At 39.9% G+C, this 25,415-nt stretch overlaps 1 pseudogene; it reads right to left on the reverse strand.

The window, feature by feature from the left end:
* Nucleotides 1-1,981: 1,981 nt before the first annotated feature.
* On the reverse strand, nt 1,982-22,929 carry LOC100964545 (annotated as a pseudogene).
* Between the last annotated feature and the right edge of the window lie 2,486 nt (nt 22,930-25,415).

The raw sequence follows: 25,415 nt of genomic DNA on the forward strand, positions 1-25,415 counted from the left end.
GACACTAAGCCTGGGATGGGAAGACAAGGTTCCAGACAACGGGATTTCTTGGCCTTGAAGACGGCTTGTGATCCTTGACTCATTCATTTGATTTAAGAAGGGGACAAGAGCACGGGTAGGAATCTCAAAGGTCAGGGCTTCTATGGTTAGTTGAGGGTAACACCACCATTTCTGCGAAGGCTTGATGCAGTTAGGCTTGATGTAGATAGATCGGTGAAGAAGAAAGAGAGGGAGGATGCCAGGCCGTGCATCCCTCAGTGTGGGCATCTGCAGGTTGAAACAGGTAAAACAACAGACAGGTTAAAGCAGGTTGGATTATACATGACACAGTGAGAAATGGCTTACAGGAGGAGCTCCTGAGCACGAGTCATCAAAAGTAGCTTTAAAATAGGAGAGATGAATCCTGGGACCTCAATTCTCTTGCAGTTGATTTTGAATCATTAAATAGATTGTGGTTGATTTAGAAAAGGAACTTTTTATGGCAGCCTAGTAACATGCCTCCAAGCATACAGAATTTGAATCTCCATCTTCTACAAACTGAGTGATCTTGGCAAAATATTTAATCTTTGGGCTTCCACTACCCTCTCTGTAAAATTGGGGTGGCATCAATTCCTGCCTTATTTGGTTGTCATGAGCATTGCATAACTTGGTGAATGTCACATGCTTGGCATTGTACTCAGACCTAGAAGGTGCCCAGCACCAGGCAGCATGGTTATTACGAACACAGGACCTAGAGCAGCCATGTTTGGTTTGTCATCTCCTCGGGGCAGGTTCTGTGATTTTGTCTTTAAGTACTCAAATTACTTAGTTCATTGTTGTTGTTATTAATAAAATAACTCTCACCTATTTTGAAATATGGCTTCTGCTCCCAGTGGCAACTGATACCTGCTATCAACACCTCTCTGCAGAGCTGGAACCAATTCTTACAGGTTTTTTCCAGCAGTAAAGAGATAGCTGAGCCATAGCAATATAATTAATCTGCCACATGAGTTACCCCTGTTCCTGTCATATATTGTTACACTATTCCCTGAACCTCAATGCCAACCTTGTGCCCTATTCTGCATCCACTTCTCTCCAGCCATGTGATCTCCGCTGAGAAAACTTGCCATGAACAGCTTTCTGTAGCAGAGACGACCCAATTCCTGGCATATGCTTTAAAACATGCATGCTTTGTTATCGACCCAGGCTGTCCATGTCTCTGATGGGTTTTGAATAAAGTATTCCCTGTCTTAAGAAAGAAAGATAGTAACCTGCATCAAGTACTAAGAAAGTTACACAAAAGAGTATTTAGGATAAAAAAAATAGAGGTATTTCCTTGGCAAAGAAAGAAGAAATAAATATGAAAGCAGAGGATTGGAAGGGATCTTGAAGGTCCTCCCCATTAACTACCCCACAGTAACAATAAGAGAAATAACAGTGATGTCAAGAAGGAAATGGAGAGATGCGGAAGGAGGAAGGAAGACCCCCTTCAAGGAAAGACAGGCATAAAGGATGTAAGGTGCTTCAACAGAAGTTTGCTTCTAATTACAAGGTAATTCACTGCTGTCCTTTCATTTGGATGGGCCAAGATCCCCAGGAAATAGATAGGAGGCCTCTTCTCCTGATACTGAGTTCTCTGGATGAGAATCTCTTTTGCAAAGAGGCAGCTTTTATCTCTTGTGGATAATCTCATCAGATAACCAGTTAAGTTATAATAGACCTCTATTTTTTTCTCCTTTTTAATACTCTCTTTTTTGTAACTTTCTTAGTACTTGATGCATGTTACTATCTTTCTTTCTTAAGACAGGGAATGCTTTATTCAAAACCTGTCAGAGACATGGACAGCCTGGGTCTGTAACAAAGCACGTGTGTTTTAAAGCATATGCCAGTAATTGTATATGAGAGCATACGTTGCTACGAACAAATTAACTGATCAGACTACAACTTTTCAATGTTTAAAACAGAATTAGCTTCTCAGTAAAAGCAGCACCTTTTCTACATTTTAACTTTGGTATTTTCCTTCTTCCTCACCCTTTTCTTCAACAGAATCCACATCCTCCTCCTCAAATCCTTCTCAAGGATAGCCAGATCCTCATGGGCCTCAGAAAACTCTCCTTCCTCCATTCCTTTACTTATGTACTAGTAAAGAAAGGCACACTTGGCATATATGAGGTCAAACTTGTGGTCCAGGTGAGCCCTTAGCAATGGCTATGGCTTTTCTCAGCATGCACACAGCCCTCTGTACCTTGGCCAGGTTTTCATCAGGTACCACAATGGGAAGCTGGTAATTAATGTAAACCTTGAAGCTAGGGGGACATCAACCCACAAACTGGATGGCACACTTGGTCTTGATGGTGGCAATGGTAGCACTGACATCTTTGGGAACCACATTACCATGGTACAATAGGCAGCAAGCCATGTATGCACCATAGTTAGCATATGAGCACATTTTGCCATCTGGTCGTCTGTCTCAAGGCAAACATGGGTCATCTCTGCTACAGAAAGCTGTTCATGGTAGGTTTTCTCAGCGGGGATCACAACATGATCTGGATGATCATACATGGCTGGAGATAATCTATACATGGCTGGAGAGAAGTGCATGCAGGAATAGGGTACAAGGTTGGTCTGGACTTCTGTGATCAATATTTAGGGCTCCATCCAATGTGAGGAAAGCAGTGATGGAGGCACAACTGAACCTATCAACCTTTTCAGGTTAGTATATGTTGGACGCTCAACATTGAGGTTTCACATGACAGATTTTGTAGATGGCCTCATCGTCTACCATGATGGCACAATCAGAGGGCTCCAGGGTGGCATGGGTGGTAAGGATGGAGTTGTAGGGCTCATCTACTGCTATGGAAACCTGGGGGGCTGGATAAATGGAGAACTCCAGCTTGGACTTCTTGCCATAATCAATATAGAGGTGTTCCATCAATAGGGAGGTAAACCCAGAACCAATTCCCCCACAAAGCTGTGGAAAACCAAGAAACTCTGAAGACTTGTGCACTGGTTGGCCAGTTTAAGAACGTGATCCAAGATGAGGTCAGTGATTTCCTTGCCAGTGGCGTAGTGCCCCTAGGTATAGTTATTGGCAGCATATTCCTTGCCTGCAGTGGCTGCTCAGGGTGGAAAAGCTGAAAGTAGGTGTCAATACAAATTTCATCAATGACTGTGTATTCAGGTCTACAAATGCTGCCCAGGACACATGCTTGCTACTGCTTGTCTCACTGAGGAAGGTGTTAGACATTTCCTCCAGTGGTCTTATCGCTTGGCACATGGTCATTGGCATTATCAGTCTGGACACCAGTCTGGCCAGTGTGGATGGAATTGCACTGAGACTTGGCCACCAATTGACAGCTGCTGAGCAGATGGCAGAGACAAAGAAGGCAGGTTGTCACTTCTTACAGGATGACTCTTAGGTGGTCAGTGTGAGAGAATCTGCCCCATCTTTCTTTCTATGCAATTTTTACATGTTAAGTCTCTTTCTAAATCTCTCTTGCATTCAAAGTGTAAACTTTTTTGAAAAGTCCCTTTATTTCCTTATTTTCTCTCTGCCGGCTTCTCCAACTCCCTGTCTTCTGCCTTTTTGCCCTTCTGTTCTTTTTATTATTTTTTAAATTTCCTTTTTCATTTATATTTCATTCATATTTTTTTTAATACTACCTGTGAGTTTTAACTTACGTTCACATTTCTGTCTTCAGCCCAGGATGACTCCATCTTTTCACAGGAAAGAAAAGCTAGAAATTCAACCTTGGACTGGAAACCAAATTCTGGTCATTCCCTCATCATATGGCACTGCATTCCCTTAGTGCTTTCAATTCTTAAGTCTGAGAATTGAAAAGAGGTAATACACTAGAGCATTGCGCAGTAATCAGTAAGAATCACCTTTCATCTAAGCCTTCACTATTTAAGGTGTGAGATGTTCCAGGTTGATCTTATGATCTTACAGGACTAGATGCTCTAGTTGAAGCCCATTCTCTGCTGCTCTATTGCCCAAAGGCATCAGGACACTTTATAATTCTGGGTGGGCTTTGCTTTAGAATCAGAGATTTGGGGATTAGTAGAATCAGAGACTTTGGGAGAAAGAGTCTTCAAAATCATGCAATCCATCTAGCGATCTGATGCCTGAATCCCTGGATCTAGGGAAGGGGAACTCTATACTTCCGAAGGCGGCCTAGTCCAATCCATTGCCAAATAATAAAGCCAAAATTTCAAAGTAAACATTCCTATATTTAGTCATGGTGGTTGTTTGCTTAGCAAACTCTCCTTCTATGAATGATATTTATTCTTAATTTTCAGTAGCCACAGCTCATTTCTGTCCTATCATGGTCTTTCCAAGAGAAAGAACTTTAAAATTATCAGAATACTGGGTTAATACTGGATTCTTTTTAAAATTTGCAGATGTGGAGGTAAGAATGTGTTTGTACTACATGGATCCATCCTCATCATCATGCCAATGATAATAAAAGCTAACCCTTCTAGCATTAATTATGTACTAAGGTTTTTTTTGTTTCTTTTTTTTTTCTTTTTCTGAGACAGAGTCTCATTATGTTGCCCTTGGTAGAGTGCCCTCTAATCACAGCTCACAGAAAACTCAAACTCTTGGGCTTAAGCGATTCTCTTGCCTTAGCCTCCCAAGTAGCTGGGACTACAGGTACCCGCCACAATGCCCGGCTGTTTTGTGGTTGTAGTTGTCATTGTTGTTTGGCAGGCTGGGGCTGGGCTCAAACTCACTAGCTCCAGTATATGTGGCTGGCGCTCTAGCTGCTGAACTACAGGTACCGAGCCTATGCACTAGGTATTAGTCTAAGCATTTTGCCTATATATGATAGCTAGAAAAGGTCATTTTTCTAAACAACTGTCCCTATTTGTTTCCCTACCAAGGCCTAGCATATGATGAAATATCAACAAGAAATCTAGATGTCATCTAGTCCAATCTCCAACTTTCCAGATAAGTCTCAGAGAGAATATGTGTCTTACTGAGGGTCATGCAGCTATTAGTAGAGGATGTGTCTTACTGAGGGTCATGCAGCTATTAGTAGTAGTTAGATCTTTCAAGCTCTGGGCAGAAAACATCCTGAATGCTTCAAATACCTTGAAGAACAAGAACAAGCTGACCATTCATAGCCAGGAACAAGTAAGGTATTTTAGAAAATTGAAATTTTTTTTTTTGTAAAAATCTATTTCATTTTCTCTACATGTGGGTAATACTGTGCCCCAAGGTGCCCCAGATCACCTTTCTATGTTTTTCTATTTTTTTAATTTTTAAAAATAAATACTTCTTTAAATTTCCTTTTAGGCACACATATCATCTCAATGCTGTGCTTCTCAGGCTGCTCTTGAACTCTCAGCCTCAACCATTCCTGCCTCCCCACCGCCCCCCAGAAATCCCAGTCTAATTTGAAGAAAAATTCACTTGGGCAGGGTTTCTGAATAGGGGACAAGATAGTCATTTGAACTTCTTTACCTATGACTCTCTTATCAGAACTGACAAACACAGTTCTGTTGACCTATTTAAGAACAGGTTGGATCTTCCTGTGTGGCTTGGGGACAGGGGAGCACTAGGTAGAACAGGGACATGGATGGCATTTTAGCTGGCTGCGTGTTGAAGCAAACACCTCTCCAGCAGGGGAGAAGAGCTGCCCCCCTGGCTATTTGCTTCCATGCACATCCACCTGAATTATGCTCCTAGGACCCACCAGAAGCCCCATATGCGAACTCCCTACCCCATTCTGTTTCTGAATGTTCCTCTCAAGAACCTGTACCCTGCTCATATTTGTACCCAGGTCTGGCACAATTAGTACAGAGGGAAAACTTTTGTCTTCTCAAAACATGGGAATATTCTAAGTCAATAGCAGCCTTTGAATAAGGGTTTGGTGAATCAGTGTGTGGACTACGTAGAGTATTTTAAACCATATTTGCCTGCAAGCAGTGACAACTTTAGAAACAGCACGGAAATGGACAAATGAGTGAGGTCAATTTGTAACTAATGCTAAAACAATATCAAAACTTTCTTATTGTATAAAATATTTTCCAGAATTTGTACACTGGGTTTAAGCTTTTTTAAACTTTACAAAGAAATTATTATAGCTGTATTTGTTGGGAAGAAAATACTGAACATAGATTCATTGATTTTTAGATAGATGTTGGGCAAAAAGTGTGTGTTTTCCCAACTGGCAGAACTTTTCTTCATGTTAGTAACTAGAAAGGTGGGTTTGTAATGGGTTTGTTTTAGAGACACACACACACCTGGGGCTCAATCTTCGTTCTACCACTTGACAATTTGGGAGCTTGTTTATATCATTTAAATCATTTGAGACTCTGTTTTCTTACGTGCAATAGCATTTATCTCATAAGATACGGTGGGTTTCAAATAAGATACTGCATACAGAATAAGTTTACAAAGTGCTAGGTATATAGACACTTGGTAAATGTTAGTTTCCTTCTGGCGATGTGTGTGTTTGGAGAGAAGAGGAGGAATTGAGTTGATGAGGACTGTTCCAGAAATAAAGGATCTGTAAACAATTATATTAACTAACTAAAAACCAGTACAAAGCCAGAAAGGCATAGAGGTGAGAAATAGAAGTTTGGAAAAATGTTATCAACAACGAATATTTATTAAGTATTTTCTATTTATGCATTTAGAGTCTTCTACCAGGTCAAGAAATATGGGACTCAAGGGTAATTCTTGTCCTCAAGCAGTTTACAGTCTATTTGAGGAGATAAGACTTACCACTTGTAAAAAAGAATATTAAAATGCACAGAAATTGTTACTATAGCACTTGAGAGGAGAGAGCAATCTCTGTATTTATTGTTATCTTGGAAAACCAGTTATAAATTCAAAGGTATTGTGGGTAGGAGGAAAGAGCAGATAAGACCATTTTGAAAAGATCAACTACTTTAAGTCTGATGACAAAGACTTGTGAATGTCTACACAAGGGGAGACATTTGGTTTTGTTAAAACAGCAGTGGTGAAAAATTGTCTTAACATTCTCAGAAACAACAGAAAATCCCCAAACAAAGCTAACTGGGGCCTGGTGGCCTCACTGGGCTTTTGCCAAGGGGGAGGGGAGAGGTGTACAAGCTGAAGCTATCCAGTGCATACTCCCGGGGCTTCCTTACTGGGTCTGAGAGACACCCATACCCTTTGTAGAGTTACTTATCCAGATCCTCCTTAAGCTCCATTTCTTTCTTTTCCCAGCAGATCCCTGGAGAGATGCCCTTTCACCCCTCCATCTCTGCTAAATGCCTGCTGGATCCCAGCAGTAGAGCCCATTAGATGTTTGGATTTACTTAGAACTGACTATGATGAAGGCCTGTTAGGGTTGGTGGAAAGAATTCTAACCAAATCTTCCAGGTTGGAAGATAAATGACAGTTCTTCCCAGAGTATTCCCATGACAAAGCACAGCAACCATCCTACAGAGGGTTAATATTCCCCCCTCCTCTGCCCCCACACTTGCTGTCAGAGATCAGCTAATCTGATAATTACAGCAACAAACACAGTTTAGACAAACAAGACCTGACCCTGAGGGTTTGGAATGAAAACATTTACTCTCTCCCTCCCCAGAGAGACAGTGCCCGGAGCATACACACAGAGAGACACTGGGAAAATACCCTTGTACTGGAGCAACAGGGTGAAAACATCTGTGTCCCTGTGCTGCTTAGGAGATAAAATGAAGGCATTGGGGGAGCAGGAGGAGCAGGGCATGGTGCAGTCTGAGGGCGTGCGTGTTTGGAGCAGATGGAAAATGTACCCATAACTGGGGCTATAAGTGAATTGGAATTGATTTTACAATAGAGACAGAGTGAGGGGAAAGGTACAAAGGAGACTAATGCAGGATTCAAGTGAAAACCTTAGGAGTGGGTAAAGGAGAAACAGCTTGAAACACCAAACTAAGATTTATTCCTTAGCGCTGGAGGGGAAGTATATTCAAAGTGGTCCCTGACTGTAAGTGAATTTGATATCTGCTCCCAGAAAATTCCAACAGTCTACACACTGTCTTGTCATCCTTTTCCCATCTCTGATTTTGCTTCTAAACTGAACAACGCGCCCTTTCCTCCTCCATGCCTGCCTCAAAATTTGGCAAGCTACTTTCCCCCCTTTTACTTCTAAAATGCAACTTGCTAGAAAAAACTTCCTGAAGTTGCTTAAACCAGAGATTCTGACTTGGGCCTGCCTCAACCTGGAGTTCCAACAGTTACTCCTTTCACAACTCCACCCTCAATTTGTTCCATGTCCTAGTGCCAAACGTTATTTCGTTTTTACACATGGCTGGTAGTATGTCAGCTGGTAAATACTCCTTGCCCCTGAGAGCCTTCCAAATTACCTTTAGGCATCCAAATCCTTAGGGGGAGGGTGTTGCAGATAGTGTGCACTGATGCTACCAAGGTAAGAGGCATAACTGCTGATTGATGGGAGGCTCAAGATTTAAAATAAATTCCACAAGCTGAAAGATGGTCTCAGATCAATAACTTCGAATGTGCCAGTAAGTGTAAAGTGTTGTGTTTAGCTTCAGTAATCAATCATACAAATCGAAGACCTACAAAACTATAGTTAACAAAAACAAAACAAAACAAAACAGCTTTTGTGTTGGCAATTGGTTCAATATGAGACAATAATAAATCTATCTGTTTAAATAGTGAATACAATCATGTGAGCCATTAATGAAGGTATTGTGATCACATTAATGCTTTACTATGTTTTTAACAAGGGACAGATAGGCTAGGACTGAACAGATATATATATTTTTCAACATTTAACTATTAGCTGACCAATTATATAGAGTCCAGTAGGAGGTACAGACTGATGTCTTTTGCTTTATTTGTCTTTTTTTTTTTTTTTTGGAGAGAGTCTTACTTTGTTGCCCTTGGTAGAGTGCTGTGGCATCATAGCTCACAGCAACCTCAAACTCTTGGACTTAAGCGATACTCTTGCCTCAGCCTCTCGACTAGCTGGGATTACAAGTGTCCACTACAATGCCCCACTATTTTTAGAGATGGGGGTCTCGCTCTGGCTCAGGCTGGCCTCAAACCTGTGAGCTCAGGCAATCCACCCATTTTGGCCCCCCAGAGTGCTAGGATTACATTGTGAGCCTCTGTGCCCGGCCTATTTGTTGTGTTTAATGTAATTTCAGGTTCAAGTCCCCTATTGCAATCTATATGGGGTCCACCTTGGCAATTGCAAGTTGCTAGTTGCAAGTTGCAAGTTTTTTTGAGTCAGAGTCTCACTTTGTCCCCCTCAGTAGAGTGCTATAGTGTCATAGCTCATAGCAACCTCAAATTCCTAGCTCAAGTGATTCGCTTGCCTCAGCCTCTGGAGTAGCTGGGACTACAGGTGCCTGCCACAACACTCGGCTATTTTTAGAGACGAAGTCTTGGTCTTGTTCAGGCTGGTCTCGAACCTATGAGCTCAGGGCAATCCACCCACCTTGGCCTCCCAGAGTGCTAGGATTACAGGCATAATCTGCATTTTAAATCTCCCCTGCTAGTTCCCATTTCTAAAGAGATAGATTCTTTCCAAATGAACCGTCTTCTTCTCACTGTTCCTCTCTCACACAGAATGGTCATTTGTTCATCCATCCCTTAAATATCTAATGCTTACCAGGAACTGAGGACTCAGTGGTGAAAAAGAAAGAGTCCTCCTGGCCCTCATCAAGCTTGCATTCTCATTGAGGTAGGTCCTAAACAAGAACTTTAAAATGTCAGATAATAAGAAGGTATGAAAAGTCACCAGGTATTTGAAAGGCTTGCCTTCTACCTGGACTTGTCAGAATGTTACTTCCTGCTTCCTAACCCAGCTCAAGTTCCGTTTCCCTTTGGAGGCAGAGAAGTGCCCTGTCTGTCTTCCCTGAACAGAGCTTGAACCAGGAAATTTAGCACTCAGTTGCTCTGTAATTGTTTCCCTCAGACCAACTTTGCTTCCTTCAACAGACTGCAGGAGACTGTTGGCTCTTTAAGGTTCTAGGGTATACCTTCAACTGAAATGTATTCACCAGGCAATGAAAAGCACAATTCAAACGTGACTTTAGGTTTTTAAGCTGATTCCCAGATAACAAGAAAACTCCTTCTAGTGCTTCCGAAATCCTCTAAAATAAGAATGTAAAGTTAAGACAGTAGTTTTTTTACTTGCTGAACTTACATCCTCCAAAGAGTCCTAGACGCTGTAAGGAAATCTTTAAAACAACAAACATACCTTCAACTGAATAATAGCAAGATTAGAGGGAACAGCAGGAGGGAAACAGCCACCAAGCTCAAAGAGGGAGGACCAGGACCGCTGACGACAAACAATGGCAAATTCAGGAACGTACTTAGTCCAAAATTTAGCCCAAACAACATTCTTTTAGCCTCTCACATTCGGTGGGATAAAAGCAGCAACAATACAAATGGCCACTGATAAAGGACAGGTTAAAGGGATGATGGCACCACCTTCACACCAGGGACTGATACGGGGAAAGAACAAAGTGGGTAAAGCTACACCAGCGACATGAAAAGATTGGCCTCTACATTTCAAAACTACTAAGAGTATAGTATAAATGTCTTACCACAACAAATAAGATGGCTATGTCAATCAGTTTGATTTAAGCATTCCACATTGCATATCAAATCAGTACATTGCACCCCATAAAGGTACACAGTTATGATTTAATTTTTAAAAAGCCACAAAAAGAAGCAAATCTCAGAGAAATATAGATAATACGATTCTTTTCATTTAAAAATACTTTTATATGTGTGTAGAAAAACGCATGTAAGGATATATACCAAATGGTTAATGATGGATATTTCCGGGAATGGGGTGAGAGGTAATGAATTGGGGGAGACAGATACATGGGAGAATTTAATAACTTATTTTTACTTTATGCACTTGTGAATTGTTATATATATTTGCATTTAATTATATATATATATTTTAGAATGAAAATATATTGTTTTAATAAAACAATAAACAACAGAAGCAGCCAGAGTGTTCATTAATCTGTCTTTTGGAGAAGACACGTTATGTTGTCATAGGGAACAAGATCATCACTAACGTCAGTTTGCTCCTTGGGGAATTGTGGATATCCAGCGTGGATCTGGATTTGCATGGGCAGACTTCTGAAGGGAAATCCTAAGCATTTGTCAATGGACTGTACACGTCTATCCCCTAGGGATAGATGCATATCCAAACAAAAGACATGGCAGGGCACATAAGAGCGAGATGAGGAGGCAGTCAGAGGCATGTTTTATGAGTTTGTTTCCTTAATGCAACTCAAGGATGTACTGACAAAGTTCCTCGACAATTGTTTTGATATATATATAGATGAATTCCTAGTAAAATATGTATGGTAAAATAAATTTTTCATATACATGTAATTTTTTGCTTTTTTTTTTTTTTTTAGAGATAGGACTCTCTGGTGCCCGGGCTAACGTGCAGTGGCACCATCATAGTTCATTGTAGCTTCAGACTCCTGGGCTCAGATTATCCCTCTGCCTCAGCCTCCTGAATAAGAGGTAGGACTATAGGCACATGCCACCATGCCTGGCTAATTAAATCATTTTTTTTTTTTAATAGAGAGATTCTCCCTAGGTTACCCGGGCTGGTCTCGCACTTCTGTCCTCAAGCAGTCCTCCTATCCCAGCCTCCCAGAGTGCTGAGATTATAGGTGTGAGCTACTGTATCTGGCCTGGAAAACAATATTCAAGAGCTGCTGAATATGGCTCAAGAGTATGGCTTTGGAGTGTTAGATGCATTTTGAATTCTAGGTTTGGCACTTCATGATCTTGGCCAAATTATGTCACGTCTTGTTGTTTTCCTCTTAACCCTTCTGAATCTCTTTTGGGGGCTCTTCCCTCTCTCCCCATCCCAGAAATGCTGAGGGTCCCTGAGTTGCTGGCCGAGTCCCTCTTCTTCCTTCCCTGGGTAACGCTATCTATCTGTACCTTCTGTTCTCACAGTGTGCCCATGACATGCAAGTGGGGATTGGGCCAGGTCTTCTCAGCTGTATGCTTTGCCTGCTGCCTAATGGGATCCCTATTGCCCATGTGCTGAAACCTTTCAAAGTGCTTCACAAGATTCTTCAAAAAATCTAAGTTCTAGTGTGTCTTTTTATCCCTCTTTTGCTCACTCTTCTCCCTCTTTCCTCTCTGCTCCAGTCATACCAAACCATTTTTTGGTCTTACACTAACCATGTTGGGTGCTTTCTTAATCCTGGACCCTCTCAGCTGCTGCATCCTCAGCCTTGAGCTCCCTTTCTTGTTTCCACTGGCTAATTCATACTCATCCTTAGATCTCAGCTTAGATTTCTCTTGTTCTGAGAAGCCCCTGATGAGCACCTAACCCAGCAGTGTCCTGGACCTGCACTCCTCACACTACTCAGTTACACATTTGGATTTCTCATGAGATTGATAATCCCACAAAGGCCAGGACAGTACACTTGTCCATTGGCATCAATAGTGGTTTGGTTCCAGGACCCCTGCAGATACCAAAATCAGGGAATGCTCAAGTCCCCGATAGAAAACAGCACAGTGTTTGTGTATGGCCTCTACACATCTTCCTCTATACTACTTTTCATCTCTAGATTACTTATACCTAATATAATGTAAATGCTATATAAATAGTTGTTATATTGTATTTTTTTTTTGAGACAGAGTCTCACTTTGTTGACCTTGGTAGAGTACCATGATGTCATAGCTCATAGTAACCTCAAACTGCTGGATTTGAAAGATACTCTTGCCTTAGCTTCCCAAGTAGCTGCAGGGTCTCACTCTTGTTCTTATACTGTTATTTAAATTTTTCCCAAATATTTTCAATCCAAAGTTAGTTGAATTCCATGAGTGGAGAACTCATGGACAACGAGGCCAGTTGTATTTGTCTTATTTTTCATCTTATATTTAGAGCACAATGCCTAATACAGGTACTTAACAATTTCATAATAGATATTTGTTGAATGACTGTTTTTATTAATATGAGCAAGGTGATAGAATGTCTAAGAGTTGGGCTGTGGGTTCAAACTTGAGCCCTACTGCCTCACAGCTGTGCAATATTTGGCAAGTAACTTCTCTGTACATCTAAAGTGCTTACAACAGCATCTGGCACATAATAGGAGCTTAATAAATATTAGTTATTGTATTGCTATAAATTTTTGTAATAGTAAATATAATCTCTAGTTTTAAAAGTTTAGATTTTTGAATATAGATTTTCTTAAACCGCTGTATATCAGGTAGTCTACTAGCTTTTCTCTCTAGGGAAGTGTTTGAATAGTTGTGTGGAAAATTATTTGGACCATGAGAAATGTTAAGAAAGCAAGCAATTGTGTATTAATAACATTTTAGATTTTAGCTCTTGCAGGACAATGATTGAACTTTAAAAATAATAGTGTTTCTATGATTATTGCCTTTGTTCTAGATGGCAGTTCTTAAACTTTGGTGTGTGTGAGTTGATAGCATCTGGTAGCTTGTCAAACTACTGGTCAACAGCCTCAGTTCTAGAGCTGGTTCTGGGTTTTGGACTTTTACAGGATCTACTGGTGATTTTGGTGTATATCAAAGTTTCAGAACCTGGAAACAAATGCAGAACAATTGGTTAAAATCACCAGCTACTATGACAAAACCATATGGCAGCATCTGCCCCAACGGGATTTTGTTGGACGTTTCTTGCCGGAGGGGGCTCTGAGAGGTTGGTGCTGAGCAGTCTCTGGGAGATGACTCTGCTGTGGGGAGTGGCCTTTGAGGACTGTTGTTATCTTCAGGAGAATCCTGAAGGGACTTTAAGGGGGAACAGCTTCTGAGAACCAGTTCTGGGCTCTTGCTCCCCAGGAGGTATTGCTGAAAGCGCCCGTAGGAACCCCAGATGGCAGAAGATAGTAGCAGTGCTTCTCCACTGGCCCCAGCATCACCTGCATTCAGAACCAAATTAATCAGTAAGAAAAGAATGAACAACCCCATTTCTTTGTGGGCAAGAGACTTGAACAGAAACTTCTCTGATGATGACAGATGGATGGCCAAAACAAACACATATAAAAATGCTTGAAGTCTTTATTTACTCATCAGAGAAAGGCAAATCAAAACCCCTTTGAGGTGTCACCCTACTCCAGTAACATTAGCCCACATCACAAAGTCCCAAAACTGCAGATGCTGGCTGACGTATATGTGGAGAGAAGGGAACACTTCTAAACTGCTGATGGGACTGAAAACTAATACAACCTTAAGGGAAGGACATAGGAAGAATCCTCAAAAAACTAAAAGTTGATTTTCCATTTGATCCCAAGATCCCATTCCTAGTTGTCTACCCAGAAGAACAAAAGTCACTTTCCCACAAAGGCATTTGCACCAGAATGTTTATTCCAGCCCAATTCATAATTGCCAAGTCATGGAAGCAACCCACATGCCCATCAATCCATGAATGGATTAGCAAATTGTGGTACATGTATACCATGGAATACTATTCAGCCATAAAAAGATGGAGACTTTACAGCTTTTATATTTATCTAGATGGAGTTGGAACACATTCTTCTTAGTAAAGTATCTCAAGAATGGGGAAAAAAGTATCCAATGTACTCAATACTATTATGACACCAATATGTAAACACTTACACACTCATATGAATGATAAAACAGAAATATAGTCTAGCAAAGAGGAGGGGAGAGGAGGAAGAAGGGAGGGGAGGGCGATTGGTGGGAGGAGGGAGGGCATTTGGTGGGATTTCACCTGATGTGTACAAGCCAAGGGTATTTTCAAAATAACTCGGAGTAAATTTTAAATATCTTACCACAAAAAATAAGTAAGCAAGGTGATGGCGATGTCAATCAGTTGGATTTAAGTGCTCCACATTGTATATGAAATCATCACATTGTACCCCATAAATGTATATAGTTATAATTTTAATTAAAAATTAAATAAAATAAAAATTGAGAAGGAAAACCACTCTAATGATAAAAAAATGGTTATAGAATTAATTGTGTAGAAATAAAAATTACTGTATCTGTCAAAAACAACAATAACAACAATGAAACCAGAATCATCACAGTTTGTTAAAATGCAGATTCCTCCGCCCTCTCCAGACCTTCTGAATCAAGGATCTGCATTTTAAACAAGCTTCACAGATTTTTTCTGAGGCATGTTAAAGTCAGAGAACCCCTTACAGAAGGTGATGTTAAGGAGACCTTGAGATACGTGTGTGTCCAGCCTCCGCTCTCTGCAGTGGAGAGGTGTTTGTGTTTTATTACACTCCCCTTCTGGTAATTGGACGGCCAGACCCTCTGCGTGGAACCTGGGACTGACTTCTCAGATCTTAAACAGTCTCCAACTCTCAAAGACCAGCTGGAGGGTGCGACCTGGAAGAGTTTTGTATTTAACTTTCTTCGAGTTATTAGGCATTCTATGCACTTTTCTGATGATAACTAATATGGGCATTTGGTTTTCCGAAGCTGTCATTTAAAAAATGATGGTCTTTTGGGAGAAATCTCAATGATAGTGGATGAACTTTACTCTGGATTCTTCCTGTTGGGTCCTTTGAGAGTGACGGGGCCATCCTGGCACACATGGTTCAGGTGAGTAAAGTGTTTTGTAGGTGACATCTACTCTCTTTAACCGTCAAACAAAGATGGATGAGCAGGGACTTGGCTGCCATGGGGGACATTACCACCTTGGTTTTCCCATCAAATGCTGTCAGGCTCTGTAGCTTAAAGAAATGAAAGGGGAGACGGAGACGGACAGTTCCTAACAAGCTGTCAGCAGGGCCCCACCATGGGCTGGAAGCCTCCCTCCCTGTTGGCCTGCTGCAGCCCTGACTTTGTTCCAATGCTATTAGAGCAAAATCCTCAAATTTCTCTCAGAGAAAAAGAAGTGGCCTGGGGCTGAGAGACACAGAATCATAAGTAATTTTTCTCTAAAAAATTCCCTCTAGTGCTTAATCACCATTTCAAAGAGGAAGAACTATCACAGCAGACTCTGAGGGTTTGCCCTGGACAGGATGCAGAATGCTGTCCTGCAGCCTAACTGGTGTGATTTTCTCACTTGCCTGAAATGGGCCAGCCTGACTCTCACTGAGGCTGTCCTAGGTGGTCTCTATCCCAGTGATGTTTAGGGCTGGGCTGAGGGAGCATTGACAAAGAACTAATGGAGACAGCTTTCTAAAAGTGGAGTCTGCTCACCTGGGTGAGGAGCCAGAGAGGTTGTTAGTGTCAGTGCCAAGCATAATGTTGATTAAGGAGGGCATCTAGAGAAGTCAGAGCATGATGGGATTTCAGTAATCTCAGAGTCAAGAAGTGACAGGTTTAATAACAAAAGCCAGGCGTGTCTTAGTGGTTTTTGTTTTGAGTCGATACATAGGTCTGTTATATTTTTGTCAGCCACTATATTATTTATAATAAAATTATTCATTCAAGATTATAATATTAAAATAATAATTAGCTTAAATAGTCCATTATCCAGGATTACAGATGGTATGACAGCCAATAGCTCTGGAATGTGTTTTGAATAGTTATACAAGTAGTGCATGAATATGTTCTTGTAAAATATTTAGGAGTTTACACAGCAAATTGTCTCTTTTATTCCCCTTCCTATTCCCTTAGGTAACCATTGGCCTAACGCTGCTCTGAAGACTCTGCTTATCTCCTGGTCATCTCTATAAGTGGTTCTCAATCCTGGCAGTATGTTAGACGCACCTGAGAAACGTAAAGATTACGTATGCCCAGTTCATACCCAGACCCACTGAGTCAGCATCTTTAGGAGTAGGGCTCAGGCTTTGGATTTTCAGAAAAATTATGAAAATTCTAATATACAGCAAGGGTTGAGAATCATTGATCTAAACATAAAATAAAACAGAATTCTAGAGCATTTTAAGTTAATATATCACTTATATTATGGAAATAGTCAAATAGTCACTGACCTTTAATTGTTTACTCTTAAAATAGCTTGAGTAAATCAAATAGTCTAGGTGAAAATAAATCGGATGTTTAATGATCACACAACACTTTGAAGACATTTTCATTTTTTTTAATAAAAAATATCTCAGAGCATCTTTAATCCAAAACAATGAACAAGGTGGGCCAGGAATGACCTTATCCATTTTACAGTCCAGGAAGCTGATGGGGGCAAAGTGATGCTTCTTAATTTATTGTGCTTGGGAAAAATCTGAGGATCTTAAAATACAGATTCTTATTTAGTAGACCTAGGGTGGAAACTGAGATTTTGTATTCCTAACAAGCACCTGGGTAACACTTTGCCATTATCTGAAGACCACAGTGATTAGTAACTGCCTAGATAAAAGGTAGCGAGTGCAACATCATAGTGAACCAAATTCTGTACAAGAAACTAGATGCCACTGAAATGATGAACACTTGGTATAACCAAGGAGCGAGAGGAGAAGGGAATACAGGGTGAGGAAAGATGGAGGGCAAAGAGGCCCTTCCTTTACATCACCTAAGCAAGGATGCCCTTCACCCTCAGGTCCCATGCCTTTAACAGGGGTACATACTGGCTTGGCGCCTATAGCTCAGTGGTTAGGGAGCACTGAGGCTGGTGGGTTCAAACCCAGCCTGGGCCTGCTAAACAACAATGACAACAACAACAAAAAAAAATAGCCAGTGTTGTGGCCAGTGCCTATAGTCCCAGCTACTTGGGAGGCTGAGGCAAGAGAATCACTTAAGCACAAGAGTTTGAGGTTGCTGTGAGCTGTGATACCACAGTACTCTACTGTGGGTGACATAGTGAGACTCTGTCAAACAAAACAAAACAAAACAAAACAGGGGTACATCCTGAACACAACATTAAAGGCATTCCAAGGCTATCAGTTGTCATACCATCTACAATTCTGAAGGTTTTCAAATATGGTTTCTTGTCTCTATTTATAACCTTTCCTTCTCGGGAATCCTGATGGGAGCCTATGGACCTTTGAGTGCTTATCCCAATGCCTTCAGTTGCAGTCCAATGCTCCCTTGGGTAACCAGAGGCCCCAGCTCTGAACTTGACTTGTCTCTGCCCATCACCTACTCTTTTGGTACTGTGGTCTTCCAAAGAAGATTCTGCAGCCCTGCTCTGGCCACCATGCCCATCGCACATGAAAGAGACACTGCAAGTCTTTTGGTGATGTCCACATACAGCCAATGACAAGGCTGTCCTCTTTGGGCAGTGCCAGTATCAGTTTTCTTCTTCAACCTTTAGGGATTCTTGTCTTGCATAAAATAAGAATACTACACACAAATACATGCTTCTGATCCTCCCTTCTCTTGTTATTTGTTTCTTTAACTTAATAAAGATCTATATTATTCTTGGAGTAAATTTCTTCTTTGCTTCACATTTCTCGATTGAATCACAAAGATAAAATTACTTCTATCCTATGAATACAAATTAGATTTTTTAAAGTGATATCTTTGTGTTTTTGTCTTTTGGAAAAAAAGAGCAGCCATTATAAAATAACAAAACAGTAAATTAAACACATTATTTTTAATGGACCGTTTCTCTTGAAAACATTGGCTGCTAAAATGGACTCCAGAAATTTAAGATTAATATGTGTGAGCTGTAGGGTCTCAGAAGTGCTGCTGGGGTAGGAATTAGAAGTGGATGTATTCCCTCCCTCAACTAGATTAATTTCCTCTGTCTTATTATATATATATATATATATATATACATATTTTGAGACAGAGTCTCACTTTGTCCCCCTTGGTAGAGTGCCCTAGCATCACAGCTCACAGCAACCTCAAACTCTCAGGTTCAAGTGATCCCCTTGCCTCAGGCTCCCAAGTAGGTGGGACTACAGGTGCCTGCCACAACGCCTGGCTATTTTTTTATTTGAGGGGGTCTTACTGTTGCTCAGGCTGGTTTTGAACTTGTGAGCTCAAGTGATCCACCCACCTTGGCCTTCCAGAGTGCGAGGATTACAGGTGTGAGCCACCGCGCCTGGCCTTCTTCCCTCTTATAAGCTCTTACGTCCGTTTTCCATGAAGGTAGGTAGCTCTTGCCATTGCTGTATCTTAGTAATTTTATTTGCACAGTGCTCTTATTGTCTGTCTTCTCCACTAGATGATAGAATCCACAAGGAAGGTATTTTGTCCTTTTGTTCACTGTGTTAGCCTTAGCACCTAGCGCAATGCTGGCACATAGTAGATGGCTAATTAATATTTTTGAAACAAATGAATAAATCATGAAGGAAAAGAAACACTGATGTTAAGTTATGGAATGAAGTTTAACCTTTAAACCAAGGTTAAAACTAAAACTAAACAAAAAAGAGCAAGCTCTAAAGAAATCTGCGAAGCTTAGCACAGAAGAAAGATCCTGATCAGAAAAGGTGGCGACCCATTGCATTAATTATGTCAAAGATTAAAATACATACACATACCACCTTACCCCTTTAAATAATTTTGACAGCGTTATATAATTTTTCTCTGTGAGCCCTTATGCTTCTTCCATTTCTAGAGCAAGATGCACATATTTCTCTGTCAGAGCCTTGGAACTGCTGTCATGGAAATTATAATGATGTCAGAGAGCAAATACAGTGACCTCATCATAGGAATAACAACCTCCTATGTTCTTTTTGAAACATAGTTAGTGAACCTATCACACACTAAAAAAAATGTTTTTAAAAATATCCTATACCCTAAAGAGAAGTTGTGGGAATGTTTTAATATCCTGGCATGAGTTAATAGAAAATATTCTGAGCTCTGTAGGACAAAAGGACAGTAAAATTTCAAAAAACAATAAATTCTTTCTTTCATTCATTCTTTCATCCAATACATTTTTACCACATGGGACACAATACAGCACAGTGGAAAAGGGACCAAGAACCAGGCTGTCTGTGTTCATATCCCCAATATTGTCTAGCTGTGTCACCCTGGGTAAATTGCTTAGTTGGGGTTTTTTTTTTTTTTGCTTTGGCTGCCTCATCTATTAAATGGAATAGTAAGAACACCTACTTCAGTTGCTATACAATTTGAATGTTAGTGTGTGTAAAGCACTTAGAACAGTACCTAGTATACTAGTAGATAGTAAGTTCTGTACAAAATGCTTTTAAATAAACAAACCCTATGATATGCTAGGCAAGTACTAAGCACCCATATATTCCCAGGAAAGTAGTGGACTAGTATCTGCTGAACACTTACTCTATATTGAACACTAATCACTAGGTAGTTTTGGATCAACTCTGATGGAGGTATCATCTTCATTCATTTCTTCAACCAATATGTACAGAGTGTCTGCTAGATATCAGGACCTATGAGGGCCTCAGAAATAGCATCTTAGGATTTACATTTTTTAAAAATCACTACTTTATTAGTGATTTTCAGTAGCTCCCTAGATTAGCTCTGCCAGGGGTGTCCAACCTTTTGGTTTCTCTCTGCTACATTAGAAGAAGAGTTGACTTGGGCCACACATTACATTCACAAACACTAACAAAAAAGCTGACGAGCAAAAAAAAAAAGAGGTCTGCACACAATTTTCGTGCTATCTGCTACCACAGACAAGCAAAAAAAGCCCTCACATACTCTGTATGTGGCCTGCAGGCTGCAGGTTGGACATGCTGCTAGCATACCACATCATTCTTTATTAATACTCAGAATGTTTGAAATTTGAAATTACTGCATGTATAGTGCTTTAGAGAGCTACTTTGCCTTTTTCCTCTGTCTATTCTACTTAATTATCCCTGATAGAAGCTATCTTAATTTTGTATTCTTGTGAAGTATCTTTTAAACCTGTTATTTTTCAACAAAACTTGAGTTTTTAGGTAATAAAAATACATCTGTTTGCAATTTTGTATGGAGAAAATGCTTCAATGCATAACTAGATGCCTCTATGCTCATCTATCTTTGTAAGCTTGTGTGAATTTCTCTTTTTAACAATTATATGTATTTATTGCATACAACACATTTTTTTTTTTTTTTTTTTTTTTGCCGTTTTTGGCTGGGGCTGGGTTTGCGCCCCCTACCTCTGGCATATGGGACTGGTGCCCTACCCTTTTGAGCCACAGGCACTGCCCTTGTATCAATTTCTTTAGGAGAGATTCCTAGAGGAGGAACTGCTTGGTCAAATAGTGTGAGCATTTTAATTTTGACTGATATTGCCAAAAAACATTCTAAGAAAAGGCTTTATAGATTGACACTATCTAACACCTCAGTGCTCTTTGGCTTTAACCCTATTTTTCAATATTTTTAATTTTTGTCAATCTGATGGGTAAAAGTTTATAAATTGTATAGTTTCAATTTAATAACAGGGATAATTTCGGGCATGTTTTTAGGCCATTTTCATTTATTCTTTTTTGATTGATTTCCTTATATCCTTAACTCATTTTCCTACCAATATAATAAAGCTCTGAGTATATAATAGATGTGACTGATCATGTTACCAATATTTTTCTAAGTCATCACATTTTTACTTATGGTATCTATCACCATACTAAGCCATATTTATTTTGTTTATGGCTTCTGAGATTGTGTCACAATTAGGAAAATGTATGCCACCCTTATATTATGTTTAAAAAATCCTTATTATTTTCTGTGTTTTGTCTGTAGTTTAAAGTATTTAAATCTTATATTCATCTAGAGTTTATTTGTGCAAAGCAAAGGAGAAAATCAATTTTTTAAAATCCCAAATGAATTTGACATGATGACTGACAGTCGTGACATTAGATGAAGTTCTGTGCTTGGAAATGTGCGATGTTTTTAAGAGTACATGTTGAGAGTCAAATACATGCCATCCTCAGAGTCTTCCAGAACTTTCTACAGCTAATGCAGAGTTCTTTTCTGGGACAATATCTCTTTATAATCCAGTGCTCATACATAACAGCTAAATAAAAACCTTACTATGATAGAAATAAAATATTAAACTTAATACTTTATTTTCAATAATTAACAAAAGTCAGATGTCCTGAAAATCAAATAGTTAGCAAATAATTTTATGGGTTTTTTGATCTGATGATAGTTTCCTTCTCATAAATATTTAATTATATCCTGGACACAAATGACTTATGAAAACACTTTATAGAGACACATTCTTTTCTGACATCTACTGTCAGGACCATAGAAAATGGCTCATCTACACGTTAAAGAGAAAATAGGGCAGAACCTCCAAGAGGGGAAGATGAATTTAAAACAAAGTGGAAATCTTTTTTTTTTTTTTTTTTTTGCCGGGGCTGGGTTTAAACCTGTCATCTCCAGTATATGGGGCTGGCACCCTACTCCTCTGGGCCACAGGTGCCACCCAGAGTGGACATCTTTTGATTACTGTACTCCACTTATCCATCACCACATAGTGAAAGTCCTCCGTTCTTTTCTTGTTTTGCTTAATCAATAAAGAAGCTCTTTGGAAACCAGGTACCAATGATGTGGAAAGTAGTTACATAGAATTAATTCTGGATGAACAGTTCTAGAGATGTGTTGATCAACAATGTGATCAAACATTGTTGATCAACTTAAAAATGTCTAAGATGGTATAAATATTGTTTTTTGGTTTACCACAACTTAAAAAAAGAGTTAATTCTGCATTATTGTTTCTGCTTTTAATCAACCAACAAATACCTAAATACCTTGCTTCTTTGAAGGATACCACGATATGTACCAGGTCTCAAGGAACTAACTAGCAATCATACTGGGAGGAAAAAGTTAAATATACATAACAATTAACTAAACAATCTCTTTTTTCTTTCTTTTTTTTTTTGGCCAGGGCTAGGTTTGAATCCAGCACCTTTGGCATATGGGTCCAGCGTCCTACTCCTTTGAGCCACAGGTGCCACCCAACAATCTCTTTTTTCATAAGATGGTGCCAAAGGCAAAGAAGGAAGCTCCTGCTTCTCTCAAAGCCAACGCCTAAGCCAAGGCTTTGAAGGCCAAGAAGGCAGTGCTCAAAGGTGACCACAGATGCAAAAAAAAAAAAAAAAGGAAGAACCACCATACATTACCCACCTGTGGCAGCCAAGGACATTGTGGCAGCCCAGATATCCTTGGAAGAGCGCCCCCAGGAGAAACAAGTTTGACCACAGTGCCATCATTAAGTTTCCCCTGACCACTGAGTCTGCCAGGAAGAAGATGGAAGACAACAACACACTTGTGTTCATTGTGGATGTCAAAGCCAGCAAGTGCCAGACCAAACAGGCAGTGAGGAAGCTCTATGACTTCGATGTGGCCAAGGTCAACACCCCAGTTAGGCCTGATGGTGAAAAGAAGGCGTATGTTCGATTGGCTCCTGATTATGGTGCTTTGGTTGTTGCAAACAAAATTGGGATCAACTAAACCACATCCAGCAGGCTAATTCTAAATATATATCTTTTCACCATAAAAAGAAAAATAAAAGAAAATTAACTAACAATCCCAGGCAGTTAGTGATACCAAGTGAGGAAAAGTGACATAAAATCTTATAGGCAGGAGTCTTTGGGGGACTACAGGGATAGAAATACTTATTTGGTACTTAAATGGCTTTTAAAGCATTTTAATATGCATTTTCTAAATTGACTCTTTTATAAATCAAGGAGGTATTATCTCCATCTAACAGATGAGGAAACAAAAGCTCAGAGGTTGTAATTTGCCCAAATTCACACGGGATTTAGACTCAATGTCTTCTAGCTGTTATTCCTGGTGGGACTTACTTACATTGGCACTGAAGATTTGCTGCCAAGACTTGTGATGGTCAGAGCAGAATTCAAATGTGTTATGAATACTGTGGTTATGCATTTGTTAAAATTAGAATTATTCTGACTTCTCTGTAATCTGGCCAGCATCTAGTAACTTTTAATAGAAATTAATGGATTATTTTTCTTATTATTCATCATATAGGTAAACTTAAATCATACTATAACAGAATGAGCACTAGGATACAAGGCTTTGAATCCCCTGCTATTTACACATAGCCCTTTAGTGAAGAGCAGTCCCATGAAAGACATTCCCTATCCACCATGTCGGCCATCATTCTTTAAATTCAGAATACGTATTCTCTTTTTCAGATAGTTCTGAGCTGACCCAGGTATGACAGAGAGGAATATGAACACAGCAGAATAAAGGCAATGAATAAGAATTCAGAAGTGGTTATCAGGGCTAAGCCTATATGAGTTATGCACATTTTTTAAAACCACATCCTGCTATTTCAGTAGATTGACTTCTGTCCAGAAAATGCAGGAGCATTAGGTCTGTTCATACAATAACACTATCTGATTACCCAGGGTCAAGCTACTGTTTATCTTTGCCAGACAGAACCCATATCCTGAGTGGGGAACCTAAAACCTTCCCTGTTTTTCACCAGTTACCTGGGCTACCACTTCAAGGAGATAGTCACTGACGTTCTTTTTATATAATCACCTAAACAACAAGAAAAACATTCTAATTTTTTTTAAGTCTATGGTAAAAGTAAATACGCAGGCACAGTAGTTAGAAGCTTTGCTTTTATTAATATTTACCTTCTTAGGAGTGCTCAATTGCAAAAGAAGGACAGTGCTGCCCTCTACTGCTGGATGCTGGAATATTATTAATACACTTCCATGGCCAGGGGCAGTGGCTCACCGCTGTAATCCTAGAATTTTGCTAGGCCTAGGTGGGAAGATGCCTTAAGGCCAGAAGTTTGAGACTAGCCAGAGTAAGAGTGAAATCTGCCACCCTACCTCCCAACCCCTGCCTCTATACAAAATAGAAAAATTAGCTGGGCATGGTGGCCCATGCTTGTAATCCAAGCTACTTGGGAGGCTGAGGCACAGGATAGCTTGAGTCCTGGAGTTTGAGGTTGCAGTGATCTATGATGATGCCACTGCATTCTAGCCCAGGCTACAAAGCAAGACCCTGTTTCCAATAAATAAATAAATAAAAATTATGCTTCCATATCTCTGCTAATCTAGGTATAACAGGTAACATTGTTTTAAATTATGTTAAAAGACAGCAGTTTGTTGGCTAACACATTGCATTTGTTTCCTTTCTTATCTCTTCATCTACCTTCATCTTGCACCAAAGCATAGACTTTAAGGATATTACCCAATCCAAAAAAGGACATCACAAATTGGAGGGAAAAAGCTTATGGCATGGCTCTAGTAGAGATAAAAGTCTGTGTTTGTGATCCATTTAGGGAGAAACAGGGAAAGGAAAGGAAATTTTCCTCTGACTTCAAGGTCTGTAGCCTTTCCATTCTTCCATCATTTGGAGTGTCTTCATTTACTTTTTGTTAAGACAATCTATTTCCTTCTTTATCTTTATTTAACTGGAGAAGACAGTTGCTCCGGGATGTGGAAGAGTGTTTGTAAAGCAATGTTTTTCAATCTTTTTTCTCTCGTGGCACACTTGAACCTATAGTTAAACTTTTGGGGCACACAAAGTATCTAGATTAAAAAAAAAGAGTATACAAGAGAATATACTTACTGTGCTTTGAACTTCCTTCAAAAATAATTGAATTAATGATCTTCAAAAAATTTTAAGGCGCACCTAAGATCCTCGCATGGCACATCAGTGTGCCACAGCTCACTGGCTGAAAATTACTGCTCTAGAGCATTTTCTGTTC

The sequence above is a fragment of the Otolemur garnettii genome, unplaced genomic scaffold, assembly GCF_000181295.1.
Source record: "Otolemur garnettii isolate 467f Iridium unplaced genomic scaffold, OtoGar3 scaffold00021, whole genome shotgun sequence".
Classification (NCBI taxonomy): Eukaryota; Metazoa; Chordata; class Mammalia; order Primates; family Galagidae; genus Otolemur; species Otolemur garnettii.